Genomic DNA, 14608 nt, shown 5'->3' with positions numbered 1-14608 from the left:
GCATGAAATTTTTTTCGAGCACTTCTGCTAACCTTTCGTTCGCTATTCTGCTAAGCTAAGATACACTCCCAAAGGGCGGCGGCCTAGCGTTTGCACTGCTGCTAAAAGCAGCTAGCGAGCGATCAACTCGGAATAAGGGCCAATATTGCATATATATTAGTCCACACGTAATCTGAGTGATCACACAGTATTATCTACACAGAGGCTCACCGCAGAGTGAGCAACGGGAACAAGGCACCACATCCAGAGGTGTAGTGTGTAGCCACGGCGCTCGGAGCACATCCGTGCTATGGCATCCCCCCCCTAACCAAGTGTACATGTGGGGTTAAACTAAAGGGGTGTCTTTCCATGGGTGCCACCCCCCTGTATCTCCCCAAAGCTGCCCCCCCCCCACTGTGTCTCCCCAAAGCTGCCTCCCCACTGTGTGTCCCCATTGCTGCCTCTCCCCCTGTGTGTCTTCATGGCTTCCTCTCCCACCCCTGTGTGGCCCCATGGCTCCCCCCCCCCCCCCCCTGTGTCTTTCCATAGCTGCTGTCCAGCCTGCGGTCTTTTCTCTGTATGTATGGCTGCTTGCACCCCCTCCCCGTGTCTCCCCATGGCTTCCTCTCCCCTGTGTCTCTCCAGCAAATACACTTACATCTCCGGCGCCGGGGAGAGCTGAGAGCATCCGTCCCTCCTCCTCCCACAGTGCAGCGACAGAATACTGATGCAGCTGGCAGCGCAGTGTTAGCTGCTGGCGGGACTGCAGCGCCCTTGCTAGAGGCAGGCGCCTGGGTCATGAGCTCCACACCGGCCCCGCACTCGCTACGCCTCCAATGGTAAACGCAGGATTTAGCGAGGGGTGTTTCTGTGGGTGTGTATGTATATGTGCATGTATGTGTAAAATATATATATATATATATATATATATATATACACAGTGGTCGAAGTAGAAATTTTGAAGTGGGGGTATGCAAAAGTCAAGGACGTAATTATGTGCTCCAGAAAAGTGGGCATGGTCACAAAAAGGGGCATGGTCACCCAAAAGGGGGCGTGTCCAGTGTAGTAGAACCCCTTATACTATCTAGTACTGGTGCCCCTTTCACATTATAGCACACGGTACGAGCCGAAACTCACATTGTAGCACACTGAATGAGCCGAAATTCACATTGTAGCACACTGAATGAGCCGAAATTCACATTTCTCATACGTCCTAGAGGATGCTGGGGACACCATTAGAACCATGGGGTTTGATCTTCCATGAAGATAGAGCTGAATTGAGGACACGTCAGCAATTTTTACCAAAGGTGGTTTCTTCTTTCCACATAAACCAACCTATCGTGTGCCGGTGGCTACTGATGCCTTCGCGGAGTCGAAATCTCTGGATGTGGTCAGAGCTTTGAAGATTTATATCGCCAGAATGGCTCAGATTAGGAAAACTGAGGCTCTGTTTGTCCTGTATGCTTCCAAGCGGACCATTGCGCGCTGGATATGTAACACGATTCAGCATGCTCATTCCACGGCTGGATTGCCGTTACCGGAATCGGTGAAGGCCCATTCTACTAGAAAGGTGGGCTCGTCCTGGGCGGCTGCCCGGGGGGTCTCGGCATTGCAACTTTTCCGAGCAGCTACTTGGTCGGGGTCAAACACTTTTGCAAAGTTCTACAAGTTTGACACCTTGGCCGATGAAGACCTTAAGTTCGGTCAATCGGTGCTGCAGAGTCGTCCGCACTCTCCTGCCCGTTCTAGAGCTTTGGTATAACCCCATGGTTCTAATGGTGTCCCCAGCATCCTCTAGGACGTATGAGAAAATAGGATTTTAATACCTACCGGTAAATCCTTTTCTCTTAGTCCGTAGAGGATGCTGGGCGCCCGTCCCGGTGCGTACTGTATCTGCAGTTAATAGTTATGGTTACACATATGTTGTGTTACGTTTATTGTCAGCCTGTTGCTGCTATTATTCATGCCGTTGGCCTGTGTTCTGTTGAATGCCATGTTCTGCGGCATGGTTGAGGTGTGAACTGGTATGAATCTCACCTTAGTTTAACAATAAATCCTTTCCTCGAAATGTCCGTCTCCCTGGGCACAGTTCCTATAACTGAAGTCTGAAGGAGGGGCATAGAGGGAGGAGCCAGTTCACACCCTTTCAAAGTCTTAAAGTGCCCATGTCTCCTGTGGATCCCGTCTGTACCCCTTGGTTCTAATGGCAGTGGCAGTGCCTTGAGAAAGACCCACAGCACTTGGGTCGAAATGCATCGGTCTAAGCATTTGGACCCCCTTGTCTTGGTTGAGAATTTGGACTGCAGTATATGTTGCCCGATGGCGATTCCAGACTGTCAACCCGGGAAGACTCTTTGGTGATTATTTACCAACACGCCTGTTTGAGAGCTGCTTTACACCAGTTCTCCACGAACTCTGGTAATTGCACTGCTTGCACCATTCATACCGGGACTGAGGGACTTGTATATTTTTAAAGTTGTCTTTGCTTGTTTTTATCACATGTGTATGGTAGTTTATTACACATGATGTGTCTTTGGTTTTTCTCCTATATGGTGAGAATCTACATCTGGCAAAAAAGGGGAATGAACCTATGAAGAGGCACTGACCATGCACTTGAGGTGATGGAGGGGATATACACGGGAGTGACAGAGGGGACGTACACACAGGGTGACGGAGGGGACGTACGTACGGGGGTGACGGTGGTGATAGAAAGGACATATACACAGGACGGCAAGACAGTGGGTCTTGCACAGGGTGACAATGTACATTCCCTGTCTGCTCCCCCACCATTAGCCACTGACCTGGGTGGACTCATGTAGAAGTACGCTCATCTCTATGTAGAAGTGGCTGTTTTCCCCATCACTGGCATCCTATCCTGCCACTCCCAGGGCTCTGTGCAGGAGTGAAGTGGCTGCAGAATGTAGATGCTATCCCGTGGAAGTGGAGGTGGGCGCCCACAGCTCTTATGTTACTGGCAGCGCGGGGTCCTGTCCTTTGCTGTGCGGCTGGCATTTCCTGCTGTGCAATAAACAGGTGTCACGGTTGCTTCGCATGCGCAGAACATGACGTTGGGGCTCTGGCAAGCCACCGGGTCCTAGTGTCTGGCTTCTGCTGTCTCCCCTCCAGCCAGGCTGCGGCGATCATGATCCGCCACTGAGGAGGGGGAGGGACTGTAGAGGAGAGCTGCGCTTCCCAGCTGATGCTGCCGGCATCGGTGCCTCTCAGAGTTTGACAGGCGCATCGGTGGCCGTAACACTGCATGTCACAGCAGAGTCGCAGACAGCAGCAGGGTAGCAGAGTGCCTCTCCAGGCTGGCGCCTCCATGCTTTGCATACACTTGCTGAGCGGGTAGCGCCGGGCTCATGGGCAAATGCAGGTTTTTCATGGGGGGAAGGGGGTGGGGGTTCCATGGCTCTTTCACTGTGTCATGACCCCGCCATGCCCCTAAGCCATATCACACCTGCCCGCACTGCCCCCTACAGCACCAAGCTGGCTGCCCTCTCCCGGAGTGGGCAGCCAGAACGTCTGCAACCCCGATACAGTATATATACACTGTATAGAGCCACCCAGTATATATGGGATGCAGTCAATTTACCTCCAATCAAAATCCCGATGGTCGAAAACCCGACAGCAATTGACCGACAGTCAAAATTCCGACAAGGTCAAAATCCCGACATGGACAAAATACCGACATTTAAAACACCGACAAGGTCAAAATACCGACATGTAAAATGCCGACAGGTCAAAATGCCGACATGAGTTTTTCATGATTTTTTCATTGAAACCGACTTGTTCATACTTTACCATCCCAGTGGACCTGGAGGGGGAATATAATAGTGTGCCGAGCACAGCGAGCGCAGCGAGCCATGTGAGGGGACGCGGTGCACTTATATGGTGTCCATGTCGGCCTATGTCAACATACACACAAAAACAATGAAATACGCATGTTGGTATTTTGACCTGTCGGCATTTTACATGTCAGTATTTTGACCTTGTCAGTATTTTAAATGTTAGTATTTTGTCCTTTTCGGGATTTTGACCGTCGGTCAATTGCTGTCGGGATTTCGACCATCGGGATTTTGATTGGAGGTATGTCATACCGATCCCGTATGTATATATATATATATATATATATATATATACATACATACATACATACATACACACACACACACACACACACACACACACACACACACACACACACACACATACATACAGTAGCATACACACTCAGCATACTTACAAACACCATGTATACCCATCCATCCCCATTCCACACTTTGTATACCCACCTAATCTCCCCCTCATGCCCCCCTCGTGCATTCTACACTGTATTTTATTAGTGGTTACTTACTTTTTCACTGCGCAGATTGCAGACTCCCTTTCGTGAGTTGCAACAATACAGGCTGCCACGGCAAACTCGCCGGTCACAGACAGGAAAAGCTGAGGAGATCAGCGCCTCAGTAATCACTGGAGCTGCGCTGTTGACAAGACCATGAAGATGGTCTGCGGCACAGTGATCTCATCGGTAGTGGCGGTGGTGCTCGTCCCTTCACTTGTGGCCGGACCCCAGTGTACTCCCCCACTCGTTATCAGGGTCCCCCCTTTCCCACTCACGGGTGCTCCCGCTTCATACATGCACACTCTTAGCTGGAACGCTCGCCCCCTGCTCGCAGGGGGCCACCTTCCCCTGCTCCCAGCCTAACATTCACTTCTGGCCTCTGGGTCTCCCCTCTCTCCCCCCCCCGGAGTGCGCCACAGGCTGCCGCGATCGGAGCAGCCGGCTTGCATGGGGGATGATGGCGGCCATGGAGGGGACATCCGGATGAGCCAAACGGAATCTGGTCCAGCGTCCCGGCGTGCCAATCCACCGCTGTATATATGTGTGTATGTTTTACATATATATAATTACACATCTATATTTAGTTATATATATAGTTTTATATATATATATATATATATATATATATATAAAACTACTATATATATATATATATATATATATATATATATATATATATAATATATGCAGCTAGTTCATACATGCACTCTAATTACCACTGTGTGCCAGGCAGAATTGGCTGGGCACTGGCTTCTGATTTTAAATAGCAGCAGGGCCAGGCAGCTGCTCTTGCACGTTTTTTGGTGAGCTAGAGGCGGAGCTGTCATTCATGGCCCGGCCCTGACTCTGCAAAGACTAATCGGGGAGCTGCTGCGGCTGCACATGCGCAGCAGCTCCCCCGGCGGCCATGTTGCTTTGGTTTTTATTGAGCTTCTGCGCATACGCAGAAGCTCTCACTTAACGCTGCCGGATCGGCGCGGCAGCGGCCTGGAGGGGGGGGGGGTGACGGGCGGCTGCTAAGGGGACAACCGGACCAGCCAACCAGTTCTGGCAGGCCCAATCCGCCACCTGCATGGGATGTAGTTGACTTCCCAGTGTGCAGGATCCCTGCGTTCAGAATACCGGCACTGGAATCCCGCAAGCTATCTGAATGCAGACGACAGAATCCTGACAGCCAGAATCCCAAACATAAGTATGTCGGGGAAGGTTAGGGTTAGGCTGCGGGAGGAGGGTTAGGGATAGGCTGCGGGAAGGGAGGGTTAGAATCAGGCTGTGGGGAGGGAGGGTTAGGTATAGCCTGTGGGAGGGAAGGGTTAGAATCACGCTGTGGGGAGGAGGGTTAGAGATAGGCTGTGGGAGGAGAGGGTTAGGCTTAGGCTGTGGGAGGAGAGGGTTAGGCTTAGGCTGCAGGAGGAGGGTTAGGGATAGGCTGCGGGAGAGGAGGGTTAGAATCAGGCTGCGGGGGGGGTGGGGAGGGTTAGGTATAGTCTGTGGGAGGGGAGGGTTAGAATCAGGCTGTGGGGAGGGAGGGTTAGGTATAGCCCAGGGCCGGCTCCAGGCATGTTCGAATTGAGCGGAAGCGCGAGGCGCCACCCTTAATGGGCGCTGCCATATTCGTTCCTGGAGCCGGCCCTGTGCTGCGCTGCCCGGCCTTAAACTGTTGTGTGCGCTATGCGCACTGTGCGGCGCCGCCCAGCACACATAGCGCACACAACCCACGGTTTTGGAGTCCGTGCGCGGCCACACGGCAGTGTTACAATGTAGCGCCTATGCGCTCCATTGTAACCAATGGTGGGAACTTTGTGGTCAGCGGTGAGGTTACTTTCGGTCAACCGCTGACCACAAAGTTCCCACCATTGGTTACAATGGAGCGCATAGGCGCTACATTGTAACACTGCCATGTGCCGCCTGTCATACAGTACAGGAGCACACAGCCAATCAGGAGGGTGCCACAATGTGGCGCTCCCTGATTGGCTGAAGGAACCCTCTTAGACATAAGTCAGAGGGGGTTTCTGGCATTCGGGGAAAGGGGTCCCATGTGAAAACATGGGGCCCCTTTCAGTGCGAGGTCGGGTGTCCGTTTTTTTATTTTGACAAGTACCTGGATTACAAATGGATTACAAGAAGAAGAGGCTTCTACACTGGATTTTGTGAGTATAATTTTTTCCACAGGTACACCATGGATTCTACATGGAGAAGAGGACCGACCCTCGTGTGAACATAGGTAAGTATGTGTATATGGAGGTGTGGATGTATGCATTAAAGTTATACTTTCAAGGTGTGTGTCTTATGTTTTTATTGGGGTATTTTTTTAGTAGTAGTACTACAGGTACCAGCGGGCCCGGCTTTCCTCCGCATGCTGGTACTTGTGGTTCGCCAAGTACCAGCTTGCGGGGGAGGCTTGCTGGGACTTGTAGTACTGCTACTAAAAACAATATTCATTTTTTTACACAACGGCTATCAGCCTCCCATCTGCAGCCCTTGGATGGGGGGACAGCCTCGGGCTTCACCCCTGGTCCTTGGGTGGCTGGAGGGGGGGGACCCCTTGATTGAAGGGGTCCCCACTCCTCCAGGGTACCCCGGCCAGGGGTGACTAGTTGGTTATGTAATGCCAGGGCCGCCGGGAGCTATATAAAAGTGTCCCCCGGCTGTGGCATTATGTATCTGGCTAGTGGAGCCCGGTGCTGGTTTCAGAAATACGGGGGACCCCTACGCTTTTTGTCCCCCGTATTTTTGGAACCAGGACCAGGCGCAGAGCCCGGTGCTGGTTGTTTAAATATGGGGGAACCTCTATCATTTCCCCCCCCCATATTTTTGCAACCAGGATCGGCTCAAAGAGCCCGAGGCTGGTTTGGCTTAGGAGGGGGGACCCCACGCAATTTTTTTTAAAATTTTAACACTGTTTTTTTTAAAAAAAAAGGTGCACAATGAAGCCCAGCACGGATCTCTCAGATCCGGCCGAGATTCATTGTATTAAAGTCGGCAGTGTTTTACAAGTCACTCACGTAAAACACTGCCTAAAAAAACGAATGACATCGACATCAGTAAAACCGAAAATGCAGAATACGGCAGCTTAGTAAATTAGTCGTACTAAATTCAAAAAGTTGCATATTTACACTTTCGATGTCATTCGTGATTGAACTTTGACCTCAAACGGGAAAATACGATTTTTAGTAAATATACCCCTATGTGTGAAGAACTCCCATTTTTATACAAACTACAGTATATGTATAAAAGGACATTGCATTCAAACTTGAGTACAGTGTAAATAGTATAGGACACGTCTACAAGGTTTGCTGAAATCATTTACATAAATACAGGCAGAATTCAGTATGCCCAAAACAACTCGTATCTCACTTCACATCCACTTTGATAATGCAAGTGAAACTCATGGCTTACCCTATAAAAATGAACTGCAATGTACAGTATGCAAACACTGCAAACATATTTCTATAATGTTGCGATAAAATCTAAACATTCATGGCGAGACGTATTAATGATTACATTTATTATAATGCATTCCTTAACTGACATCTTTGCCTACTTACCTGCTGGAATGTCTGCCATCATCTTCTGGCCAGGACAGCTCCACAATACTCAGCTGTCTCAAGTCTAAAGCAGTGTGCTAGTGGCCAATATCAGAGAGGGATCCTTCAGGCCCATATGGAGCTCATCATAGGCTTCTATAGACAACTTCTTTAGATGGTATTGCCTACTGGACATAAGATTCAGAAAGTTCCCCTTTCTTGAGCTTGAAACATTTAGGCACATCACAGCCCCATAGAATTCTATGGGACTTGCTGTGCCACGGCTCATCTCAACATCCCTGGGCTGTGGGTGTTGGGGTAATAAATATTGTTAAATTGTAGGAAAAAATATATTTTTTTTTACTGATGCACTACAGGCCCCATCCAGCCCTACCATGCACAGGTTTAATGGCTGCATACTGAGACTTGAAGAACCACTAGTGTCAGCATGCCCTGGCATCCAGGGTCTGCTGGGATGGTCCGATTTACGTTTTGTCACATTGACAATGTCTGTCAGTAAATACGTTTTGGTTCAGCCTATTTTGTTGCATTGATGAAACTGATGTCCTGGTTCCTCTGTTTACACCTCAACTGGCATTAATTGTATTGTCTATAACAGATTAAACAAGTGTATCTCATCAATATATACTAATTTATTTTCTTTGGCTAAAGAGTCTCTGTCAAGAAATTAGATTGCTATGGAGGAACCAGGATATCAATGTTGGTAAACTAGACAAAATTTGAATAAATGGTTAAAATCAAAGGATCGATTTGGAGTTGGACGTACAGCCAACTGCAGCATGTCCTGCACGTGCACACACACAGATACCTCTCCTTAAAAGGGATATTATTTAGTTGTCACTAAATGATGGTGAAAATATGCACAATGATGAGAGCTTCATAAGCAATTATCCTTACTGGAGGCCAGCTGATACCTTATCAATCAGGCTCTAAAAGGAGTTAGTAGGATCCAATGATTCATTTGTTATAAAATTGCTGCTATATGAGTCCGATATATTGCAAGATTCATCCATCAACCTATCTATGACTTTTGGAGAGCTTAGCTGGGACCTAGATTTCTCAGGTGGTTTATCCTGTTCACACATATTTGGAGATAGCAGACTGGGCCAAAGTAAGGAACAGAGGAATCGTCTGGTTCCTAAGGAGGTTTCAGAATTTTTGGAATATCATCATTTGTGAGATCTCATAAGAAAACATTGAGATTAGCATTTGTTAACTAAGGGAAGCAAAGGAGGGGAGCCAACATTCAAAGCCACCCTGGGCAGAGACTCATGTTGGAACTAATTTAGAAACTCCCCAGAACCTCCCTTACCATGTAGCCCACTGGCAATCTTCCTTTACAAAAATAATGACCCATCATAGATATTTTCCTAATAGGACCACTTAAACCCATGAAGGTAAAAGACACTATAATACAGAGCCGCAACTAGAGAATTGGTGCCCTGTGCCAGAAAGAGAATTGGTGCCCCCCCGCCCCCCCATTTTCCATGTTATAATCCGGCCCTGAGAGTATTACCTTAAACCTCCATTTCAGAGTGCGGTAGCTCCTCCCACATGTGTGGAATCTAATACAGCTTTGGCTGAATTGCTGTGACTTCCCTGTCCCAGAGCAGGAATACACCAATGTATACAGTGTGCAGTATTCCTGCCCACCTAGTCTGCCTAGCTGTCAGTCACTGCCTGATTGTTCAATTAGAGTGGCACCGCCTTACCTACATTTCAGCTTGCTGCAGAAGCATTTGCTGTTTACCAGTCAGTTCAGTAATACAGAGAGTTTGATCTATATGAATGTCAAGTTGTGGCTTTGCTTGCTCTTTAACTGTGTAGACGCAAAACAAGTGCTCATGTGTATGAGCTGTAATGATGCTGCTGTCAAAGCATTGGCAGGATGCATTCTTTTTCTTAAAGCAGAATGGTTATCTATGATATATGATGATGTCCGCACCCAGTGATGTATATGACTACTCAACTGGTTAGGATCGGCACACATGGGTGCTTGCATGGTGCCTGCACTGCTCCTGCTGTACGTTCAGCCTGAGTTGCTGTCATATCTAGCACTGTCCATGGTCCATTAAGCTTTCGGGAAATTGTCAGTGTGTCACTTTTGCCATAGAATAAGTCACAGTTCATTCTACATTAGCAAAGTGTCAAACTATGGGCAGACTACATACTGTATCTCATGGACTAGGTGTGAATATGCTGACCAATCACATTATGGCATCTCTCAGAGACTAAGGGGTCTATTTACTCAGCCTTGGATGGGGATAAAGTGGATGGAGATAAAGTCCCAGCCAAACACTGTCTAACTTCCATGTCACAGGCTGGGTTTGAAAAATGACAGGAGCCGATTGGCTGGTAATTTATCTCCATCCACTTTAAAAGCAGAGGGGCCTATTTACTAAGCCTTGGATGGAGATAAAGGGGATGAAGATAAAGTACCAACCAATCGGCTCCTGTCATTTTCCAAACCCAGCCTGTGACGTGGCAGTTAGACAGTGATTGGCTGGGACTTAATCTCCATCCACTTTATCACCATCCAAGGCTTAGTAAATAGACCCCTATGGCACAGTGGCAGAATCTAGTAATGGGCAGTTTGAAGAGGATCTGGTCAGGACCCCGACGGTCATGATCCCGGCATTAGAAATACTGACACCTGAATCCTGACACTGGTCGAAATGCCAGCGCGTTGGGATTGTTGGCAGAGTGTACTTTGCTATCTGGTGCAGTGACGCCAGTCCACACACTTTGAGACTTAAACAGTAATGCAGGATTGTTTAGTGAACACAGGTGACTCAGATGTAACACTGTTAGCGGTAATCAGGAGTCCATACATCACACAAGGCAACAGCATTAGGTAGTGGTACTTATCAGGAGCTGTCTGTTGTGGTAAAGCATGGAGGACTACAGTCTGCAGTCTGACTCCTACTGTAGAGAAGATGATGCATGCACTGGACCACTGTGAGTCTCTGTAGCTGAGATCTGCTCCCAGTCTCAGCTCTGCACACTTGTACACCAGGACTCTGTGTCTCAGTCTCTGTGTGTCACACTCTCCTCACACTCTCCCTGAGATGGAGGAACAGGAACTTACATCATATAACTCCGCCTCCAAGTGACTCCTGGCACTAGAGGTCTAACATTAGGCGATGCACCCATAGACTGGTACACAGAAGAAGACAGGTACAGAGTGCAGCGTATCCTGACAGGGATTAGGATTAGGCTGCGGGAAAGGGATTGTTAGGATTAGGCTGTGAGGAGGGGGGTTTGGTTTAGGTACCCCCGGGGAGGGTTAGGATTAGGCTGCAGGGCGGGGGTGGGGGGGTGGGGTGAAGGGGGGCTGTTAGGTTTCGCCAGCATCAGTGGCGGATTGGCCATAGGGCTTACAGGGAAGATTCCTGGTGGGCCGACGCACCAGTGGGGCCTGTTTTGTTTGAGGACATGTGGTCCTTTTTAAAGACATAATGAATAAGATGCAAAACAATTTGCATATATGAAAATGACTTTACCACTTAGCCTGTGATTGCAGATGATTTAGTGTATACTCTGTCTGCCTGCTTGGCTGACATATAAGATTGAGTGAATAGTGATTGGGATACGGTTGGTGTAATAAGCAAGAAAATATATCTTTCTAAAGAATGATATAGTTTCCTAAATTCTGAAGGTGTATCATATAATGTGCTCATAATATTTAATTTTATTTATTTTTAACTTCCCCCTTGATGCTGGACATGCCCACTATCTGGAAAGTCTTGGGGGAAGGGTGCTGCTGCCATGGCCCATGGCTAGACCTTACACCTCTGGTGCTGCCCATGTTGGGCCACTAGTGCAAATTTTTCCAGGGCCGCTTTTTGCTCCCAATCCGCCCCTGGCCAGCATCCTGACAAGGATCACTATCTATCCCAGCCGGCGGCACCAAGGTCCCGACCGCCGGGATCCCAAACAAACTGCGAGGGGGGTGCGGTGGTTAGGGCTGCGGGAAAGGGAGGGTTAGGATTAGGCCGTGGTGAGGGGGGTTGGGTTTAGGTACCCCCGGGAAGGGTTAGGATTAGGCTGCTGGGGGGGGGGTAGGTTTAAGCTGCAAGAAGGCGGGGTTAGGTTTAGGCACCACCATCGGGGACGAGGGTGTGGGTGGGTACGGGGTATTAGGATTCGGCTGCAGGGAGGAAGGGTTATGGGGGCATTTGGGGTAAGGTAACTGTACTGCCTTGCCCTTGTCAGGATTCTAATCATTGGGGTGCCGTGGTCGGCCGAACACCGGCATTTTCTACCCAGCGTGTTTGCAGAACTCTCCATATATTTTAGTGATTTACTGTATATGGTGTTTTTTGCTGTTCACATTATCTAGTTGAAGCAAATACCCTAGTTAATCACTGCTTTAGTTAATTGACAATTAAATCTCTGACAATAATCTCACTGGTTTCAGACACTTGAGTATTTTTTACTGCGAAAACCGGATCGTGGGTAATTGTGGCAAATTGTGCAATATGTAACCTAGGATAACTGCGTGGTCTGATGACTGTGAGTGCACAGTTGGCCATCAGAGGACCCAGAACACAAAGAAACGTGATCGTATCAGCGCTAACTGTACGCATTGCAGGGACAGGCTCTTGTCATAGCCACTGTCGCTGGATGAGATTCTTAATACTTCATTGCAGTAGATAATTTCATATATTGTGAAATGGGCCCATAAACACCATATTATTGCATAGAGGCAAACTACACAAAAGCATATTTCTCACTCAGGAGATCTCAACAGTTCTCAGCGTAGCTACATGATATATGAAAAATACAAGCCTGGGACGCCTAGGAAACCTAATTGAGTGAGAATAAAAAATAAAAATATGAAATGTTTCTCTCAGAACATGTTCTCAGAGCAAATCATTACAGACACTTTTATTGCACCTGGGAACAAGATGGCTCCCGGCTTCCATTTTGAATAAACACCTAAGTATAACAATGATAATGTAGAGTGATTTGAAATTGCTGAACAAATTCCTTCTTTACTAGATTCCCCATTACAGTTGTTACAGCTAGATCGATACATAATACAGTAATCCCAAAGTGAAAACTACAATGTGGTTGTGTGTTTCCACCAGTAGACTCAGTGCTATGTTTCTTACTGAAAGTACTTTATACATCATTTATAATGATAAACCTACTTTATCGCGTATTGCAGTAGCAAGTCTCTTGCAGTTTGAATCAAGTGTGTGTTTGTTTTACTTAATTGCTCTCAGTGAAAGCTCCAGATCATCTTTTGTATTCTAGATCATTAATTAAACACCAGCGTGAAGATAGCTGAACAATGTGATAAAACCTTTCAGGCACACAAAATTGCCACCTTTAATGAAGACGGTCCCCACGTCCCTACATTGTTATGATTAAAATAACACACAAATTAGGCTAAATCAAACATTATTTGTGGAGAAAAGCGATACATTTTATATGATTGAAATGGCTAATGCTAAAGTGTTAGAACATGTGTGTGCCTCTATGGATTGCTCCAGCATCCGGCACATACAGAGACACTTCTACTGCAGAGACAGAGGGCAGCTTCCCTCCCAAATTCCCAAACTGTCTCTATTTAAGCCAAGCATGCACCACTAGCATGGACTACCTCCATAACGGGGTTAAATCTGAGCAATATTTGATTAATGGCCAATTGTCTGTGAATGGTATACAGTAGCGCACGCAGGGGGGGTTTCCGAGTACCTGGAACCCCCCCCCCCCCCTGATGAGCCAAATGTTTTAATACTGAGACGGAGACAGCATATTGGGGGTAATTCCAAGTTGATCGCAGCAGGATTTTTGATAGCAATTGGGCAAAACCATATGCACTGCAGGGGAGGCAGATATAACATGTGCAGAAAGAGTTAGATTTGGGTGGGTTATTTTATTTCTGTGCAGGGTAAATACTGGCTGCTTTATTTTTACAATGCAAATTAGATTGCAGATTGAACACACCCCACCCAAATCTAACTCTCTCTGCACATGTTATATCTGCCTCCCCTGCAGTGCACATGGTTTTGCCCAATTGCTAACAAACATCCTGCTGCGATCAACTTGGAATTACCCCCATAGTGGAGAAAGAGAGATGCAGATGCACACTCCTAGCACTAAGAACACTGATAGTAAAAATAATTTAAATAAACTCTCACAATTAAAATGGAGTATAATTGAAGTTCTTAGCACACATTTGCGCAAATATACGGGCCCATGTACCGCGGCCAGGTGACTTCATCACATGGGTCCCTAACATTCCTAATACTATCACATTATATAAATTTATACAGGACTTACCTCTAAATAGTGCCCTTTCAATGTGTGATCTGAAATGCAGGAACCTAGCTAATTAAAACACCTGAGGGTAAATGGGAGGGGTGCCAATACCAGAGGAAGGAAGCCTTGCCTTCCAGCAGAGGCGGAACTACCGGCAGTGCAAGCAGTGCGTTGCACTGGGGCCCGCCTCTGTCCAGGGGCCCAAGCATGTAATGAGTCAAACTGACTCATTACATGCCGCTGTGCGCTGCAGGCAACCGCTGCCCGCAGCGCACAGCCGCCCGGAGAGGAGAGGAGCAGCGGCACGGACGGGGGAAGGAGGAGGAGGGAGGTGAAGGAGGGAGCCGCAGCAGCGCTTTGTTACTGGTGGAGGCGCTGCTGCTGCTGCCCCTCTGCTTCACTATAGGCTGTCTTCCGAGAACAGCCTATAGGGAAGCAGAGGGGCAGCAGCAGCAGCGCCTCC

Source organism: Pseudophryne corroboree, chromosome 7, assembly GCF_028390025.1.
Source record: "Pseudophryne corroboree isolate aPseCor3 chromosome 7, aPseCor3.hap2, whole genome shotgun sequence".
NCBI classification, from domain to species: Eukaryota; Metazoa; Chordata; class Amphibia; order Anura; family Myobatrachidae; genus Pseudophryne; species Pseudophryne corroboree.
The sequence above is the reverse complement of the archived record's forward strand: the minus strand, read 5'-3'. Positions refer to the sequence as shown.